Here is a 21,588-nt window from a genome sequence, read left to right as displayed (position 1 = left end):
GTTTAAATAAGCATCCGAGACGTTGCAAGTTGTGATACTCCACCACCAAATTTCACCCAACTCAGCGTTTTTAGGATTCACAGATTTCTCTCAAAGGTCCGTCCTCCTTAGCACTTGAGCCTGGGGATGTTTTCTGGTTGTAGTGGGTTCTTAGAGAATAATTTTACAATCCTTCTGCACTATTTCATTCCTTTTTCTTGGAAAATGGGAAGTATAGACCTGAGATGCCAACTCTCTGTTAGCAGCTTAAGATGATAAAAAATATAAGCTTGAGAAATGAATTCTACTCGAGCTTATGTTCATTTCCAATTATTCTAAGTTTTCTACATATCCTTGGTAATGAGAAGAATAGTAGGCAATTTTGCTATGGATGTGTTTCAGGGACCTTGGAGTCTGCTTATGACCAAAGTGGGAACCTTCATTAAGTATTGAATTTGGAGGAACTGCTCAGAAAAATCAGCCTCCTTGTGGAGGGTGGCAAATAGGAGATAAAAAAAGCTAAAATTGCCTCTATGCAAAAGTTTATTTTAATGAACTTATCTAATTGGTTTTGAAAACACATCGATTCAGCCAGGCAGTTGTTTCAGAGTCTGTGCTACTCTAAGTTTAGGGGACAGTGAATGATTCTAATTCCCAAAGTGCTCTGATTTCTAGTGAAGAATTTGATGTTGTACGATTGCTACTAACTCACTTGTTAAACATCTGAATGCAGTTACTGTATATGTGATGGATGGTCCCTCTGCTCAGAAAAAGAGTACATTTTTCACTATTAATTGTAAAAAACTGACAAACTGGGGTGTTTGGAGGGTATGAAATCTGTTATATTCCTGTACAGTTGCAGCATGGATTGCTAGGAAAAGTGGTTCTGTGACCAAAAATACAGCTGAACGTTTGTTTGTCAGTTTTTCAGTAAGTTCAGTCAGCAGCTTAGTTAAATTAAATGCCAAAAGGGGGGAAAAAAAAGATAGCAGAATTGTAGTGTTTCTTATCTTCTTGTAGGTTTCAAATGATGGTGGTTTCTGGAATACTGTGGTTGTAAATTATTGCAAATTATGAAATATTTTTGCTGCACTACAAAATGTTGAATGGAATTGTTGGGGTAATACATTGCAAAGCAAAGAAATCAAATTATATGAAAACAAAAACAAAAAACAAACTTGTGTGGTTGCTTTAACATCACATTAGAGTAGTCTTTTGAAAGTCCAAAGATAGTTGATCAGTACTGCTGGGGTTTTTTTGCTCTATTATTCCTCACCACATGCTTCCTGGGGCATTATATCTTGGATGAGTCACTTTCTTCAAGTATCTTTTTCTCTGCTAGAATCATATATTGGCAAGAATGTATTGTATTAAGATACGAAAAAGATTCATAAACTCACTTCTTTGCTAGCGGGCCTTGTGTTGGAGTAATTTAGATGTAGTTTTCAACAAGAACTGGGAAAGTTTCATGTATCAAAGTTTCGGTCCTATTCTGATCAGTGGAAATTTGACCATTAACTTACATGAGAAGAGAGTTGGAGAAAAAAATAATAAAAAAAAAAAAAGGCAGCATAATATAAGCAGAAAGAGATATTTCCCATGTTATGTTCTTTTTCAGTAGATGATGGTAGTAGCTGGTGCAGAAGAACATATATTTGTTAGGTTTTCAACATAGGAAATTTGTTGAATGAATGTGATTTGTTTTCCATTGTTCTATAGGTGTATTTCTAGTACCTGATTAACCCACAGTGGACTTGTAAATGCTGATATTAGCCCAAATGTATCTTTATTGAGGTGATTCTTTCTTGACAACAAGCTGCAGATCTTTAGCTTTAGGCTTGATCCTGTTTGTACTGCAGTGCTAAAGTTTTAAGAGTCATCCAGGAAAGCCACAGAGCACTAAATAAAATAGTCAGAAGCTTCGAATAGTAAAAACAAACTATTTTAAACATTTTTAATACATCTAGGGAGGATTATCTTATTGCATTACAATTTTGCACTTGGATCTTCCATTAACAAGCTGTAATTCTTTACCATTACTTTTTCTACTTTTTAAACGGATTAAATTGTATAATGTCTGATCTATATTTTTTTATGTAATGGGAATGTAATAATATTTTCTTTACAAAGAAAAAGCCAACCCCAAAAGCAGCCTCCTTCAACTGGGGAAATTCTCAACTAGTTTCATAGGCACATAGCAGGCAAAGGCCTGATCCAGAGTCCATTGATTTCCCTGGGCTTTCAGCTGATTCAGTTGATTGCAAGGAAGAGTCAGGGTTACTTTTGTACGGAAGAAGAGAGGATGCAGTTCTGTGCTGATGCTACCAGTAAAGTCACTAGCAGGAATGTCCATAGCTGATGACATCCACTCTTGCAATGTAAACTCACGTACAGGTTTTCTGACTATTAACTGTGTCACTGAGGGAGTATCAAGACTCTTGTCTTATTGCTAGTCAGCACCCATATGTGTATGCATGGTAGACAACTGATAAAAAATAACGAGATGTAAAATTTGTAATAGTGCACAAAGGAACAAGGAAAAAATATCCAAATATATTCCAAATCTGTGGATGAAAATGAGATTGAAACACCGGGGAGTTAAAAAAAAATGTGCCATATAAATCTATGCCAGTGGGGACTGACTCAAGTTGTTCACATTCCAAACCTATATTTATCATTTCACGTCTTGTTAAACCATTAGCAGGCTGCTGTGATGTTTTCAGTAAGCAATGTGTGACAGAGCACGACTATAAATTTTGTAACATATTCGGGCAGCATGTGGCATAATATATGTATCAGAAAGTTATGTCAGTAGGTAAATATATTGTTTAAAATGTTGGCATGCATATTTAGAATGTTGTAAGCCTAGTACTCAGCAAGTGTGGTATTTTTCTGCAAGAAAATATACCAGATCCCACGGAGAGATTAAGAATAAATTGTATGTGTTTAGGTTTCTGAATTACAAAGAAAAGCAATTAATTGTGAATCACTAAAATCTGAATGTTGTTCAGACTTGAACCCCACCATCTCTATCATTTAGCATGTCTGAAAACTGTATGTCTAGCAAATCGCAAAGTGTCAGTCTTAGGAAACTGCTATTTAAGTTAGTTTAAATATTTTATGTTTCTAGATTATCCATTGATTTTATTTGTAACTGAGGAAGCTAAGGACATCTAACAAATCATGTCAAAGATCCTTATGTTTCTCTGTTTTGATATCTGAGTTAGTGACTGTGCATTTTTAAATTCATTTCCTTATGCTAAATTCTGAAGTGCACCTTGACTATCCAGGTTTACTGGGAACTACAAGTTCTTTAAGTGCCCTGGGATGCACTAAAGACTAAATGGACTAAAGAAGTCCATTCCCCTCTCAGGCAGCTTGTTTCAACAACAGCTACAGTAGTAGTACATGTTTCTCTGGACTTTTAGAGAATGAGATTATTTCTTGTAGGTCCTACTTTTCAGTAGTATTTGTGGAATTATTTGATGAATAATCAAGCAGACATTAATTTTGTCATTGATCATTTCCCCAAACTCAACAGAGCAGTAGATGCATATAGATAGCTAGATATTTCCTAACCAACAGAAGAAAGAGAGCAAAAATTGGATGTTGATCCTTAGCGCAGAAGAGATTGTTCCTCGAGGTTTCTCACATAACATCTTATATGGGAAAGTCACTGTGTTGTATGGAAAATTTACTGTGTTGTATGTACAATGAATGATCACAGCATAGCACCTCCCTATGTCTACCAATCCTTCTGTTTTTGCAGCAAATAACATGAGTTGTATATGGCTATTTACTTCTACTATGTGCTTAGCACAGAGGTCATTGCTTTTTCTGTTGTCTTTTTAGCAGTGTAAATTGTGCACTGATTTTGCAGTACATTTACTCTTACTCTGTGCACATAAATCTGTGTGGCACGGGAATTGAACTGTTCTGAACTCCACTAAAATCACTAGAAATATTCTGACCAATTTCCATGGCATTTTGATGGTGCTCATAATATTCATTACACAAGAAAAAAAAAAAAAAAAGCCTTAAAATCAAAATGTTCCATTTCTACTATTTAGTCTTCCTGATTTAAGGCCAGTTTTATTTTTTCTATTTGTTTGCCAGTACATCAAGATTTTTCTCCTACAGCTTTTGTTGCTTCTCTGGTTTCCAGAGTTACTAAGATTTCCTCTCTATGGATACTACATGGTGATATAAAATCTTTTGCAGTTGTTTGTTAGTTTTCCAGTGAGAAACAAACTATCATCCTTTAAATACAAAATACACCTTCTAGTGCTCGTCTCTGTTAGTTCTGCAAATTGTAGTAATCCAGTGTAGCGGTTCAACCTGGCAGGCAGCTAAGCACCACACAGCTGTTCGCTCATGGCTGGGTCAGAGAATCATTATGTAAATGTCATACAAAGGTAAAACTCGTGGGTTGAGATGAAGAAAGTTTAATAGGACAGAAAAGGAAGGGATGATGATGATGATGATGATGATGGTGGTGGTGGTGGTGATGGTGGTGGTGATGGTGGTGATGGTGATAGTAACAACAAGAATACACAAAACGAGTGATGCACAATGCAATTGCTCGCCACCAGCTGACCAATGCCCAGCCGGAGCAACAGCAGCCCCCTGGCAAACTCCCCCGTTTTATTAACAGATTTATTGTTCAACCCAGGCCAGCCATCCTGGCCGTGTCCCCTCCCAGCTCCTGGTGCACCCCCAGACTCCTCGCTGGCCGGGCAGCACCAGCAGCAGAAGAGTCCTGGGCTCTGTGTGAGCACGGCTCTGCAACAACTAAAACACCAGTGTCTTGTCAGCATTACTTTTTCTTCTAAATCCAAAACACAGCACCATTCCTAGCCATTGTGAGTAAAGTTAATTCTATCCCAGCCGGAAAGAGGACATCCAGTTTATTGTAAACTTAAATATGTGCATAAAGCTATGACTTCTCTTTGTTTTCCCAAGATGCGATGCCCTTCAGAGAGAGAATGCAACTCACCTTTGTGTTCAAGTCTGGTGACATCTGAGATTTTAAATTAGTGTTTGCTATTTTCATACTCACTGCTGTATTTGCGGCATGTTTACTGTATTAATCACAATACTAACTTATCTCTGATCAGAGAGGGGCATGACTTCCTTTGGCAGGCATCACAGAACAGCCATTTGTTGGCTAGTTATCTAAGTTATCAGTAGTCTGAAGGCTCCAGACATGTTTTTAACCAGCACTTTGAGAAACTGGAATAATGTTTTGGTAGGTTCATAGAGATCTGTTTATTAAGGTGTTTTGACATTTCCTATAATTTGAAAATGGAAGAGTAAAGGAGATCTATGTTCTGTTGCTTTCCTGGGTCTCTAAGCTATCACAAGTTGTAGTCATTAGAATGACATAGAAAACAGAGGGTTGCACTCCACCTCCTCAGGATAGCCATGCAGTCAGGCCCTTGCTTAGCAAGGTGGAGTCAGCAGACAACAAATGATTTGCATGTTCTTCCCAGGCACTTGGTCAGAAGAGTATTTGAATGTCCCTGTGATTTCATTTCTTCTTCTTTTAGCTCCTGAGAGATAGACTGTGTCTTGCAGGACAGAAGGAAAGAGAATGAAGAGGCTACAGAATGAGGCAGAAGGAATTTAAGTAGGAGTGTGATGCATATGTGCATAGACAGCATAGGCGAAAAGTGTAAAAACTATTAAAATAATTATTTCTATGCCTTAACGCTCTTCCTCTTTGAAATTCAGTAATAGACATTGTATCTCTGGTGCTTCAAGTTGCTGCCTGACTCCAGAAGGCAAATAATGACAAATACAATGTGAAAAAGAGCTGACGGAAGGCCACAGGTTCTAACCCTCCCCTTTTTGATCTACGTGTCACTATTCCTGTCACTTGCTTTCACAGCTTCTTCCTTAGTCTTCCTTCTTAATTGTCCATATATTATCCAATTATAGAGTTAATGTGATTATGACATTTTCTTACATATGACTACCTACAGAGAATTTAATTCTGCATCCACTCTAAATCTAAGCTGGTCTTGAACAGCATGAAAAAAATAATAATAAAAGATATTAGAGACATCTTTCAATTTGCATTCATCACATTTAAAAACAGCTTGTTGGTTGGTTGGTTGGTTTTTTGTTTTGGTTTGGTTTGGTTTGGTTTTTGTTTGTTTCTTTCTTTGTTGGTTTTGGAATAGCTGATTTTAAAATGGGGTTTTGTGTATGCAGATTTAAGTTGAGGACAGAGTGTTAACTGTCATATTTAGATATAAATAAATCCACTTTATAATACTCCCTTAGATTTACTCATAGATTACTGAACATATTGTATTTATGAATAGCTATATGAATTGTCTAATAATTAACAAGAAAATGTGGTCTGAATTGTACAATATTTCAGTGACAACTACATAACATGTGTCTTCTTACCCCTAACTAGTTCAACTGACACTGTTACAATCACTACTATTGGTGTAAGAATCTGTCTTCTAAGTGCTTTCTCAGCAACTAAAAATAACATCATTATCAAGAAAACATAGTTTGTATTCTAGGGTTCTGACAAAAAAAAAATGCTGTCAATGATAATGCCCAACAGTTGGGATTTAATTGTTCTTTTTGAACCTATGTTCTTTTAATGCATTAGACAACAGGGAAAGAGTGGAGGAAATCTGGAGTCAAATTCATGCTGAGTTTGCTTACTTCCCACAGAGAGATTTAAAACTGCTTGGTATGAAATAGCTGTATGTTCATTATCAGGAGAAAAAAAATAACTGTGTACAAACCACAGTTCTTCTATGAAACAATGCAGAATAAGAAATATGTGGGAATTCACTAGAAATGGCAAATGAAATCTAGACAGGCAGAATGTGGAAGCTTGTTAAGAAATTCAGCCCTGAGATTTCTCTTTAATAGGCTTCTGTCATACAAAGAAGCCTATAACAATTATTTATCACAACACTTCCAGGTCACCACTATGTATCTCAACAAAATAGAATTCTTAATACCTTTCACATTTTTATGAATTTACAAATCTATCTGTCCAGGAATTTTTCATGCACGCTTCTGTGAGTTTTACCTTTTCCTCTCTTCCCCCTCCCCACAGGGCAAGAAAGTCATCATCCAAAGGTAGTGGACAGGGGAAAGTTTACAGGGAAATATTAGTGTGTCAGAGAAAAAGAAAAGAGATAAATGAAATCAGAGGGGAAGAAAAACAAACAATGACAACAACAACAAAACTAGAAAGCACAATAAGAATAAGGAATTCAACTGCCAGATAAATAGTTGGTGCTGCTGACAGTTCCTTCACCTATATCTACCCACTCATTATGTCCTTGACTTCTTCACGTTTTTGCGCTCAATTGTGCTCTTATTTTCAAATACAGTCTCATTATGACACGCCATTTTGTGAAACAGCTGAAAAGCTCCTAGATACCATTGAATCCTCCATGGAATAATGCGGAAAACAGATAGTATAGATAAATGTTTGGAATTTATTGCTAATCATACACATATTATTTATTCTGATGTTCTTACTCCGAAATTTTGCTATTTTATTTCTTGAGTTACCTTAGATTTTCCACTTAAATATTGCTGAAGAGATGGTAAAAACAGAGGAGCTGTCCTGCTGAATTCAAGGAGATCTGGAACTCGGAAGCTGGGCTCCCGATTTGGAAGACCTTCTTCCTCCATTCACTCACTAGAGAAGGAGCCTCAGAAAACTGCCTTCTGTGCCTAAACTTACCTTTATAAACACTTTTCGTTTCTCGTATTCAACAGTAAGGCAGAGGTCAACTACTCCACTACAGTTATTTAATGGTACCTGATGACTGTGATGTCAATATACATTCAGTAAATTTAAAAAGCTGTTTTAGTTGGTTGCAAACATAGATCTATGTATTTATCCAGGCCTCTTGAGTTTATTAAATAGCATTGAAAATCTCTCTGCAAGAGGCGTTTGAGAGAAACCCATTAATTCTGCAGCTTGTAGGAGCAGAGAAGTATGGAAATAGCCTTTCTCACATGAAAAATGTTTCAGAACATTTGAAAACCTCAGAGAAGCTTCAGTTCCAAAAATGGAAAGGGGCTGGATCATAAAATATTGTAAAAGACTTTAGTAAAAGTGGAGGATGCAAGAGAGGGTTATTATAGTTGTTGTTGGTTGTTTTTTGTTTGTTTGTTTTTGTTTTTGTTGTTGTTGTTGTTTGTTTGTCTTTCCTCAGTATTAGTATTTTCTGCATCCAAAGATTTTCCTTTATTGAACTGGTATAGATAAGATCTAAGAATAAGGCAGGAAAAAGAAAGAAAGAATATCTTCTTTTTCAGACTTTTTGCATGATGTTGTGGTTTAACCCGGCCAGCAGCTAAGCACCATGCAGCTGTTCACTTACACCCTCCCACTCCCGCTCCCCCGGCCTGAAGTGGGATGATGGAGAGAATCAGAAAAAAGTAAAAGCTTGTGGGTTGAGATAAAGACAGTTTATTAGGACAGAAAAGAAAGAAATATAATAATAACAATGATAATAGTACTACTATTAATAATGTGTACAAAACAAGTGATGCACAATGCAATTGCTCACCACCCACTGAGCGATGCCCAGCCTATCCCCGAGCAGCGGTCCCCAACACCCCAGCCAGCCACCCCATATTAATTGTTTAGCATGACGTCAGATGGTATGGAATACCCCTTTGGCCAGTTTGGGTCAGCTGTCCTGGGTCTGTCCCCTCCCAGCTCCTGCTGCACCCTCAGGCTGCCCGCTGGCAGGACAGAGCAAGAAGCTGAAAAGTCCTTGGCTTCGTGTAAGCACCGCTCTGCAACAATTAAAACATCAGCATGTTATCAACACTCTTCTCATCCTAATCCAAAACATAGCACTCTACCAGCTACTAGGAGGAAAGTTAACATTATCCTAGCCAAAACCAGGACACATGGACTCTCAAAAGCCAGATATAAAGTAAGTTTTCAAAAAGTAAGACACTGGCTTTCCAATGCATTCTGTCTTAACTCCCCAAAATTCATTTTGTTCCTTGTCCTTTGACATTTTTTTTTCGATTCTTCATTTGTGAAAATGTTTTCTCACAGCAATGTCATGGATCCCTGCAAAGGATAGTCTTGTCTTTGTGAAGCCCTTCCTATGTATCTTTCCATATAAGTAAGAATAGCAAGTCCTCCAGCAAATGATACAGAGCCCCAAAATTAGGCTTCTGCTTTGAGCTATCCTCTTGAAGAACTAATCTCTCACCATTGACCCCAGAGAAAGACTAAAAAGACTTATCTTCCATATCTAAAGTTATTAACATGCCAAATTCTAAACACATTTATAAACACCCTCTTGTGCATTCAGTTGGACAGTAAGAAAAGTGGATTTTAAGCTTGTGATTGTGAGGACAACTCCAGATCCTGGTTGATAGAAATGATCACTTGAAGAAATCACCCTGTTTCCATCCACCAAACTGCAAGGGATACTTTCAGTTATGGATGTGAATAAAGGGTCCTTCTTACCAGAGTCCTCACTCTTTCTGAATTAGTACCTTACCATATGACTCGGGAAACTATTTTTATGGTATAGTGACAAACAGGAATATCTTTTGATTGCAGTAACAATTCTACTTGGAACTGAAATTCATTTCTACTTGCCATCTCTCCTTAAATCTCTACTTTGTCTAGAGGAGATTTTTCTTTAGAAATTGATTGATTTCTGCTAGGCTGTCTGCCAGATAGTAATGCTTGAGATTTGGCAGCTTCGTTCCTCAGCTGTTGAAGTACATTCCTCAGCCTTGAAGTACAGCACTTATAATTTAGTAACTCTAAATTTCCTGTTAGCATTTTTATGAAGGAGAACATAAATGTGGTGGTGGTGTTTTGGAGGTTGTTACCAAGATCTTTAGACATATGTTGCCAAGCTGACTGGCAATGGTCAGCATAGACTTTCATGATCAGCAACTGAGACACAAGATATTATATATCCTCTGCTGTCTGTTGAACAATTAGAGGTGCTTTGAAATGGGAAATAATGTTTCATTTGGTCTGTATTCCTCTTAATGACTGCAATTGCTTTGGTGAGGGATTGTCTCATGCAATATCACTAGCTTTTACACTGTTTGACTCATTGAAACATTTCTCTGGGTCAATCCTTCCACTTTACTAGACATACAGAATATATGTTTTTGTTATGAGTCAGGAGCAAAAGTAAATTGTATGTTCATGAATGGCTATAAAAAGTGATGCAGAAAAATGATCTGCAATAAAAAAAAAATGACAATGTACCTTTGTATTTCAATATAGGATATTTTTCTTCAAGTGCTACTGTTTGGCTCCTTTTATGGAAATTTATTCCCCTGAATATGAAAAAAAAAAAATCCAATTTCCAGTCTAAGTGTATTTATTGTCGTGTTATATCCACTGTTTTTATGGAAAAATGACTCTGTTGTTTGTTTTGTTGCTTTGTTGGGTTTTGTTTGATTTTGTTTGTTTGTTTTGTTAATATACAACACTTCAGTCATTTTTGCTTGACCCAACCTAACTTACTAGTTGTATTAGATGGAGTCTTAATATACCTCTTGCTACAGGTATTTCTGTCTAAATTCATACAGAAGACAGGTTTTAGAATAGCATTTTCCTCAGGAACTGTAAAAGAATTTACCTTTAGAAGATGATATTGCGGTTCTGTTGAGACATTTTAGTAAGTAGTAAGCTGGTACAAGAAGCAGGTCATGAGATAGATAAAAGGAAAAATAAACAGGATGTCATACATGATAACTATAATGCAATATGAAGGGACAAAGACAGAACAGCACAGCACACAGCATGAGATCGTATAACCGAGTGACTAGTAGATGAGGAAGATTCATGCTTGCTGCTCTGCACCATTGCCTGTAAACCTTGCTCACCAGCACAGTGCAAGAAATTAGATAATGCCCTTGTCTTTTATCTTTTTTGCCAGTTAGAGTTATTAAATTATAAATTTTGTAACATAAATTATTATCCTATTTGAAAATGTTTTAATTTCCAATTATCTTATAAGACATATTTGTTATTCCAGTGCGAAGGTTGATGTTGAAGTAGCTTCTCTCTTTGTTTCCTTGGTGACAGCGCCTGCTGTCTGATCGTACCGCAAAATGCAGACTTGCGAGCAGGATGAGCAACTTTACTGTAATATTTGAACTTCTTTGTTATAAGTGGCCTGCTGATAAAGAGGAGGCAGAGATTCTGATAAATCCTAATTATAGGGACAAACTTTTCTAATTAACAATCTGTTGCTTTGGAAACTTGTTAAGGATACACATTAGCAATTTGTGTTCAAAAGGTAGCGCATAGAATACCCTGTTTGATGAGAAAACAATCGGAGTGTCTGTTCTTTTGGAATTTTCAAGGAAAGAATTACAAATCAAATCATATTAGTGCTCTTCATCTTGTATAAGTCTCTTTCATTAACAAGTAGATAAAGAAACATGCATTGTGATAACAGGGTAATATGTTACAGTTCCATAACCCAATTAAGCTGCAGTGATTACTTGGAAATGAATTCATAATCTATTCAGATTATATCATCTCAGCGTTGTTTACATTTGATTTTTAATCTATTTTGTTCATTGTATACCATTAACATCTCTGACATGGTAAGATAAAACCAAAGATGGTTTTGGTTTTGGTTTGGTTTGGTTTGGTTTGGTTTTCCTAGTAGAATACCGTATTGTCAAAGCAATGGATTTTTCTCTGTCACCTGCTCCTACTACTACTTACTCAGTAGTGGAGTGCAAGATGAGTCTCTGAGTTCTTAACAATCTTGTAAAATTGCCTTGATGTTACTAGACTCACCCAGTGTCTATGAACAAAGAAAATGAAAATGAAGATTTCCACATGGTGCAAATTAGAAATACTGATTGTTATTGACAAAAGTTTGTGGTATGCATTTAGTAGAATCGGGAAGCATCTATCACTGCACTTTCCAAAACTGTGAAATGCATACTGGAAAGTCATGAGTTTGTATTAAAGATATCAAACTAAAGCTGAATTTTACTTGATCTGAAAGCTAGGAAGGAGAGTTATTTGAGGAAATGCATAACAGTCTAAACCAAAAACTTTCAAGTAGTATAAATTGTGTTTCTTGGTTTAGTGATATCACCCTTTGCTTCACAATGTCTCCATTTTTATAGTATCTAGAGTTGCAGGGAAAAATGTTATCTTTTTATAGTGTGATATCAAAATTTTAATGCCTAATATATTCTGTGAAAGACTGTAGTATGTTTTACTACTTTGATCTTTTCAGTGTTCAGTATTTTGATTGGCTGAGCATTCTGCTTCTTCCCCACAGGTTTCTGAGACTGTAAACAAGGGAAAAATTAGAGTAGCCAGTCAGTCAAATTAGAGAATATTGAAAAGGTCAAAGCCATACAGAGCTGTACTTAGCTTACAGAATATATGAAGCATTAAAATCCTGATAGCTCATTCTTGTGCCATGGATTAAAACAAGAGTAAAAAATGCTGTGTTGTCAATCTGTAGCTATGACAGGAACTGTAAGGAGAATGGGAAATGGTACAAACATAGCCTGCTGTCACCATGACAGTCTTTTAAGTTTTAGTACAAAGGCCTATTTTGAAAGTGTTCTGCTTGTATATCTAGAAATATATTTGTATATTTATTGGAACTCATACAGGCCCAAACTATAACATTCTTTCTTTTTATCTTGCCCAAATTGAGACTAAGAGTAAAAACAAAATGACAGAACAAAAGTGGTAAAGTGATTCCTCTCATTTGATAGGTCTTGGCATAATGTAATGGACACAAAGATGTGATCATGATTATAGAAATGAAGTTCAGAAAACAAATGTTCTGTTATATTCTGGTACCTTTAGCATTTTTTTTTTTCTTCGCAGGGCAAAACACATTCAAAAGTTTTCATGTTTTCCTTTGCAATGCAGATAATGTTTTCCAAACTCATGGCAAGGAAAATGAATGGTAGAACCACTTTATTTAAGAATTAAATGTAAAGTACTAGTTTCATTGTTTCTTTCTTAATGGACAGCACAAGTCTGTTTCCCTAACTGTGATCTAACTAGTCCCTCTTAAAATCCATCTCCACTATTATTTTCTTCTTATTCCTTCGTAAGTGTAAGTAGTATGGCTCACTGAAGTTTCCATGTGTGCCTGAGTTGCAAGATCAGGACACAAAGTTTTGACTGTACCGAGTATGTTAAGTATTTTAAAACTACTTCAACTTCCAGAAACTTGCAAATTCAAGTGCCAGCATAGGCAGATCAAGGACAATATTTCATCAGAACACAAAGCAGTTAGATATTAATTGGCTTCCCAGTTATTAATTATAATATCCCAAGCATGTGGATTTTAATTCCTTATTCTCTCTTAAAACAGTTCAGGTCAGGTGGGAAAAGTAGAGGGATGGGAAAAATAAGAGATGAGGGAAAGGAGAGAGACTAAGAGGATTTTTAGCCATATTAGTTAATTTTTTATATCAGTTCTACTGCCTGTTGTGAGATTTACTTTTTGCAAGGTAGCAAAAGTTGATGTTTCACCTTTTAGTGTTTTTTTTTTTTTTTTTTTTTTTTTTAATTGTTACAGTGCAAATGCTTCTGGACTAAAGAGATAAGTGATATATTTAAATGATATATTTAAATGATATATTTATCTCATTATATATTTATTTTTTATTTATATTTCTAGTAATGCTACATTTTTTTCATACTGTAGCATTACTTGGTGGGTTGCATAAGGATTGAACTGAAATAATTGATGTGTTCTGGTTCAGATCTTGTTAATTAAGTTACAGACACTTCGAATTTTGCATGCCATTTTTCCACATAATTTGCTTCCCTACCAATTTCAATTACATCACTGAGGCCTTTATATCAAAAGGTGACATATATGTTGGCTGGCTAAATCAGCAAGAGCCAGTGACAGCATCTTTTGTTTGTTAGAATTTTCTATACCTGGTATAGCCATGGCTTGGAAATTAGAAATATAAAGCGATGTATCTGTGACATTATCTCAGATGAGGAAATAGGGTATATAGAAGCATTTGCCTAGTGTCTGCCCAGCTAAGCTGATAACTGATGTCTCTTAAGTAAAATGTACATGTATTGATATCATATCAATATGTATTGTTATTGTGAGAATAATAATTTGGTAGAAGATAAAATTTTCTCCGTATGGGGCTTGTGAAAACCTGCTTCTTCATATTGACTTTCCAAATATGCCTGGTTGTGTTTCCATTTTAGTAATCCCTCTTAGCATTGACCTCATTAAAGGAATATTAATAAACAGCCGTCCCCCTCCATTCTCTGCCCTCTCCCTTTGAGAATTAACATGACAATTGTTACAACTTTATTGTTTGTACAGCTCTAACATGATGTGTCCTGTTCTCTGCTGGTTGAGGGCACTACTGTAAAAAAAAAAAAAAAAGGAATATAAATATGGATATGAAACCTTTAAAGAATTTGCAGCCTGACAAGCACAGTTGGAGTCTGTAGAGTCTGGAAGTGTAATAGGTCCCTGCCCATTCACAAAGACAAGTCAGTAATGCCATGCAATGCCTAAGAGATAGTAATCAGGTTTGTTCTCCAAGAAATTCCAGTGATAAAGGTTCGGCTTCTTCTCCACTGCTTATCTGTCCTTTATATCTGCAAGGTTCACGTAACAGATAAACTACATCTCTTTTGCTTTGATTCATTCACATTGTTTCTCTATTGGCCATGGTCATGGACAGCACTATATTCCTGCCTCTCTGCAGCTCCTGTATCCATATTTTAAAGCTCTTACCTTCCTTTTCTTCAGTCTTCTCTTGTCTACACAAAAATAAAAACAAGCAAAAACCAGATAAACAAATAATTTTTTGCAATCCACACTCCCTCAGTCTGCTGTGTGCATTATGCAAAACATAATATAGTCCATTTTAGTCAATCTTATCCACGCTGAGTAGACTGGAAAGAACTACTTTGCCTGCTCTGAGCTTGACACTTGTTTTCACATAAACTTATTCCATATTAGCTTTTCCAGCATGATATCAGATATAGTAGAACCGGTCCTCACAAACGCAGAGTATCTACAACTCCGCAACTAAAATCAGTAAGCAGCGTGGATAACTCAAATACACAAATACAGTGGTTCATTTTATTTAAATTCTCAAGTGAAGTTAAAAATTTCAGGCTAGAGCAGATCACGAGGAACTCTTCTGACTGCTAAGAAAGGTGAGTGATAGGACAGCATGAAGGCAGATGAAATTCAAGATGCCAAATGCAGGTTATGCATACTGGAAGTACTTTGTATCATACATGCAGCAGAGTTCTGAATAGCATGTTTATGTTTAACATTGTTTTTATTGTGCCGCAATTATCATTATTTTAAGCTTAGAAATAGTTATGTTAGAAAGAAAAATCATGTAGATAAACTTGCTTGCTAACTGGTGGTTCTTTTAGCTTCATTAGTTTCTTCCCCTTTCAGTCTCTTTAAAGATCAAATTCTTCTGCTTCCTTTTTTTTGTTGTTGTGGGGTTTTTTTTTTTGGTTGTTGTTGTTTTGGTTTGTTTGGTTGGTTGGTTGTTTTCTGTGTTTAACTCAAATTTTAAATATAAGGTTATTCTCAGCAATCCACTAGTGAAAGAGCAAGTTTTACAGTACAGACATGATGACTGTATATGTTGGGCTGATGGTTTAGTTACAGTGAAAGCAGGAAAATATATATATGTGCAGAAGACCTCCACTGGTTTGAATTCTCTGTAATTCTTCTTACAACAGACAGTAACCTATTTTCAGTAATGGAAAAAAGTAGAGACTTAGTGTCTTCTTTAAAATCATGTGTGTCAGAGAAAAAAAGGCAGAAGAAACTATCCAGTATGGTGAGAATTAATAACCTAAGAAGTCAGAAAATATATATAGTATTCAAATTGATAAGCTAGGATGTATTTCCAAATGATATTTATAAAAGTATTTGAAAGAAAAAATAATATTCTATCTGTAGGACAATAATGTCCTCAAATCCAACCAAAATGAGTGCTCTAATGCCTCTTTCTTCATACACTCCTAAATTTCAAATGCTAAAATGAAATGTATATTTTACTAATGTTCCTCAACGATGCTGTTTGTAGCAGACAGTGTCACTGGACCTTCATTGTATTGGCTTGGACGCTGATGGATTAACAGTGGATTTTTGCAAAATTAAGCTTTTAGTCATAACAGATTTATTCTGTACTCTTCATGCGTCAGTCACCTTGTTCAGTAAAAGTAATGATTTTTTTTCAGTAAAATTATTTGCAATTATTTATGTAATCTGTTTACTGTGTATTATGCTAGAGAACATGGTGGCTGTTTTATTTTTTTATGATGCCAAAAGTATTAGGTAAAACATGTGGAATGACAAGATTCCCAGTGGAAGAAACTAGAAAAAACAATCTGTGAGTGTTATTTGCCTAAGACTTTTCTAATGTCTACAGATCAGTCTTTTTTCTCCCCTTCATTTTAATATTAAGTATAAAGTGGTCACTTTACTTTCAGCTTTGCTCTTATGATACAAAGGATGTGTAAAATAACAATGATTTGAAGAGACTTTCACTATTAAATATCACAGTACAGTAAAATATATTGATCCAATAGCACAAGGAGAAAATTCTTACGGATCACATTTTCTAAGGTCTTTTTCAGTGTGCTGAATGGTTTAATGGTGAATGTTTTGTCCTTCCTTCCTAAGTTTAATTAGGCTAACCCTAGATTAACTCCCTGGAAGAATATTAGAACTAATTGATCATAAAATTATTACTGATATATGTTACAAATATAGAAAGAGATGGATAGATACAATTTTCCCTTCATGTTTCATATAATTATCTTACGTATCTTTGGAATTTTAAACTTAATATTCTTTTATTGCACTTATTCTGATAATTATTGATGCAGAAGGAAACAGCCTCTTCTGAGACAGAGAAAATAAAATATTATGCCTACTGTTATTTGAAAATTAAGCAGTTTTTCTGCATCCTGGCTATTTTAATTTAGAATTGATCTTCTTCATTTCTAGTATACAAGTAATTATTATTAACTGCAATTATTGTAAGGTTTTCTGCATTAGCCATCACACCTCTGTTCTGATCTGGAAAAAGGCGTTCCCACAGTCCTTTGCACTGACAGAGGAAGATCACATGTGAAATACTTTGCAGGCTGCAGTTTGACTCGGCATTATCTCATTTTATTTATTGAGAGCTGGTCCATATCCTATACAATTAAATTAGATTAATTTGTTTACAGAAAAGATTTTATTCAGACAAGTTATAACGTAGTGAAAAGTACTGTCTACTTACCCCTTCAGCCATCATGTCTTTGTTGAAGAAGATGTATTAGAGTGCAGGTCTTTGGAAGCAGGAGCTTACAGGTGTTGCTGTACTCTGAATATTAAGCCATGAGGTGCTCTTAAATATATAAAATAACTGATTTACTCACAGTTCAATGGGTAGGAATGGGTGAATTCCATGCCTTGAAAGAGTTATACATATGCATCACCATGTGCCGAGATCTGTTACAGTTCTACTTTAACATATTTATTAGTTTCTTTATGTAAAGATGTGCATACAAGTATGTATGGCTTTTGTATTTGTTAGTGTTACTATCTTAATGTTAGCAATCCATAAAGTGCAAGAAGTAGCTGCCAGCTTCTTTACTTGGCCTTGCTAAAATGACAGGTTTAGGAAGATAACTCCAAGAGGAATACATTTTTTATTATTATTATTTTGTTTGTTTGTTTGTTGCTTCAACTGAATAAAGAGACAGATACTGTTCAGAAAATTAACACCCAAGAGTTTGAATTTGGGCGGCTTTACATAAATATCCCGGGTTGCCCTGCCCTCCATGATGAGGTTCAGTATTGTGAACAGAGAGACTAGCAGTATGAGCAATACTTAGTGAAACAGTAAGATTTTAGCTGAAGGCTGAAAAAGTTATGCCATGGGGGAAGAAGATGGAGAGCAGGGAGAGCACAGTCACTTAGAGAAGCCAACATCCTTTCCTTGAAAACTGTATTTCTTTTGTTAGTGCATAGGCTTGACACTGTGCCACAGAATGGCCTAGGCTCCATTGTATCAACTCGTATGTCATTTCATAGAAAAATACAGCAATGTTTTATAAATTGACAGCTATGACAGTAAAGTAAACTGATGCCAAATGTTACATTAAAATCTCAATTTTTTGCATGCATAATTTAGATCTCCTGAAACACAAAGGGTTGGCGGTTTTTAAATGAGAATACTATTGCATAAAGGTAGCTAATTTTTGTGCTTTCAACATCATCAGTTAACCAGTAGCAATAGCAACAATATCCGTGATACTGAAGCTATTTAATAGGTACTTTAATTTACCTGTGTGTAATGTACTAAAGGGTACTGTTCGCTGCGTTTTGATACAGTAAATTTCAAGTTAAAAAACAGATGTGATTGCAACTTTCTCAAATTTGTTTGCTGTCTCAGTGTAAGAAAGATTTGTTGTTGTTGGCTGGAATTTTCACAGGCATTTTAGAGTGCTTGGGCATGAATCAAAGGAATATTGAAGATTCTAACAGTACATTCAAGTCCACAGTTGTTTAGGAGCCTAAATAGGAGTTAAACATCTTAAGGCTTCACTGGATCTATGTGATGCCTCTGTTTGGTTATCAATGGTTGTCTACCCTGTTAATTCTCATTTAAGAATTCCATATCTGTTTAAATAAAAGAGAAGTTTAGATTTTGTGATCATGAATCTGACAGTGTAATAGTATCAGCTGGTTGCAGCAGTTCAATTTTGTGTCCTTTCCTTCTTCCAGCCAAGGGCACGCTCTAGTCCTGCTACAAATCTTGGCCTAGAGCGGCATGTCCATCAGTTTTTCTCTGAGAAAGAGATTCTAGCAGATTTATTACAGGACATTTTCCAGGAAACTGATCAGTAATTGAGATGTAACTGTGAGTGTTGAAATAAGTTGTTTCTTTTATGCTTCTTAAAAAAAACAAAACAAAACAAACAAAAAAAAACATTATTCTACCAAGTTAACATACAGATCTATAAAAGTCAGATTGGTCGACAAACAAATGTTATCTTTCAGAAACAACAAGGTTTAGGAAAGGATGTAAACCTGCAAAATCAACCTAAGGTCTAATCCTACAGCTGTGATCTCTATAAATGTTTGGAAGAGGTAATAGAAAATCCTTTCTATATTGTGCTGATACCAGGTACAGAGTATGTGCGAGCTAAGTTGCAAACGCTACCTGCCTGCCAGCTATAATGGTTGACAGCACAATAGATTTTCTCATGCTAAAACATGCTGCTTATTCTGTATAGATGCATGTATTCAATATACCTGATTTTCTAAACTAGAAGGAAATCAATGACTGAGAAATTGTATTTTAAAAAGAATTTATATTTCTGACTGATTTGCTCACCAGATAGATCAATATTAATATGACATCCTCAGAATGACAACGCAGTTATAAAAGTCTCAGCTTCAGTTTCATCTATGATATACCCTCAATATACTGAGTTGCAATATTTGACATTTTCCTTTCTTTCATTATTTCAGTCTTTAACAAAATCTTTAAGAAAATTATGTATTTCTGAGGTTTTACAAGGGAAAATCAGTTTCCTCAGTGTATGACAAAGAAGCTACTATAACAAAACATGCTAAAGACAATTTTTACCCACTGATACCTGCTCAATCTTTGAAATGTTGGGATTTAAACTTCAATATGATAATAATACTAACTTACTACATTATATTTTGCATTGTAGAGTGCTTTGTAAATCCCAAAATTCCTTATTAGGGAAACAAGGACTTTACATTTTGTTTTGCAAGTGGGGGAACCTGACATGCAGAGGACTCAAGAAATGTGGTTATTGCCAAGGCCAACAGCAGGAATAGAGCCTAAGTACAAAGGAGTTCACCAGTTTGTTTACTAGCCCTTATATGCTCTAGGTGGCTTGAAGAGCACTGCTGACATAGTTCTGGGCTGTTGGTGGTTTCCTTTATAGAAACTAGATCACAGGTGCTTTTGTAAGTGTTGCTGCCCACTCTGCTAAATAGACAATTTTGTCACATTACTATTTTCATTATTTCCTAAATAGCTTTTGTTCAGGGCCCATTCATGAAATAAATGATATGGTAAAAGTCACACAGTATGTTTCCACTGCTTCTGAATAGATGTCTTTCCCATAGGATTATTGCAGCAAAAGTCATCTCAGTGAAATGCCTTCAACTATATGGGAAAATCCCATACTTAACAGGTGTACTGGGTTTGGCCGGGATGGACTTATTTTTTTCACTGCACCCATACCACCAGGCTATGTTAAGACTAACTTTCATCCAGTACCTTGATTTTTCTCTCTTTTCCTCTAGGAAATGGATGGACTGAAAATAAATATTTTTGCAAGGGTGGTTTCTCTGATTGTTCCTTGTGGCATAGGCTGTTCTACTAGTTAATGATGTCATAATCTGATCTATGCATGCACTGTACTGTTTTCACAGTACTGTGGAAAAACAGCTGCCATCAGCCATAATAACCACACCTCTGCATTCAGAAAATGCTTTATCAGCAGGCAAAGGCATTTGTTGATGTTGCTGGTCTTCGTACCTAAGTCAGAATGAATAACAGTTAGCCCACAGGCTTCTCTGAAAGAGAAAAATGTTCTCCCACCAGAATATGGTATTTACCAAAACAGAAACAAAAGCTTAAATCTAAAGTATTCTTTTTATTTGACTGCAAACTGATTTCGTTCAATGAAGCTGACACAGGGACAGACCCAACTAAAAAATGTCACTGGAGGACATTGATTTGAACATATGTCTACTAAGGAAGTCTTGCCAGTAAATGTTCATCTTTAAAGTATAATGGACATTTATGGAGCATTTTAATAATATTTGCTTTTATCTAATGTACAACAGAAAAAAAATGTGTAGACATCAGAAAGAATCTGGTAATACTTGTATTTGAACTGGAAGTATTGTCCCTCTATACTCAGCACTGTTGAGACTACATCTCTATTACTGTGTTCGGTTTTGGTCCCTTCACTACAAGAGAGTTACTGAGTTGCTCTAATGCATTCAGAGATGAGCTATGAAGTTTGTGAAGGGAGGAGAAAATAGGGCATACGAGGAGCAGTTGAGGGAACTGGGGCTGTTTAGTCTGGAGAAAAGGAGGGGAGACCTCGTCCCTATTTACAGCTACCTTAAAGGAGGTTGCAGCAAAGTGGGTATCAGTTTCATTTCTCAGGTGACAAGTGATAGGACATGAGAAAACAGCCTCAAGTTGTGACAGGGAAGGTTTAGATTAGATATCAGGAAGAATTTCTTCATGGAATGGGTGGTTAGGCAATGGAATGGGCTGCCAGGGAAGTGGTGGAGCCTCCATCCCTAGAGGTATTTAAGAGATATGTGGACATGGCACTAAGGGACACGGTTTAGTAGTGGACTTGGTAGTGTTAGGTTGGTGGTTGGAGTTAATTATTTTAAGTCTTTTCCAGCATAAAGGATTCTGTAATTCTGTTTTGTGTTTGTCTGTGTGCCTGATTGCTGTTGGCTGCACATTCACAGAAAGTTATGTGAACAGGAATTGGAAGGAAGTTCACAGAACTGGAATGATAATAAATATGGTTTTAGTTGT

The 21,588-nt window shown here is 35.9% G+C and overlaps 1 protein-coding gene and 1 long non-coding RNA gene across 2 annotated transcripts in view; one reads left to right on the top strand and one right to left on the bottom strand.

The window, feature by feature from the left end:
• Positions 1-21,588, top strand: part of PRKN (parkin RBR E3 ubiquitin protein ligase) — a 761,494-nt gene that overhangs the window by 541,914 nt on the left and 197,992 nt on the right. The gene's annotated exons all lie outside the window — the stretch shown is intronic.
• On the bottom strand, positions 14,317-17,317 carry LOC121067269. The gene is made up of 3 exons (XR_005818202.1): positions 17,272-17,317; positions 14,742-14,767; positions 14,317-14,364 (listed from the first exon to the last, which is right to left on the bottom strand). It is a non-coding gene; the product is annotated as an uncharacterized LOC121067269 (long non-coding RNA).

The sequence above is a fragment of the Cygnus olor genome, chromosome 3, assembly GCF_009769625.2.
Source record: "Cygnus olor isolate bCygOlo1 chromosome 3, bCygOlo1.pri.v2, whole genome shotgun sequence".
Lineage (NCBI taxonomy): Eukaryota > Metazoa > Chordata > Aves > Anseriformes > Anatidae > Cygnus > Cygnus olor.
The sequence above is the reverse complement of the archived record's forward strand: the minus strand, read 5'-3'. Positions and strand labels throughout refer to the sequence as shown.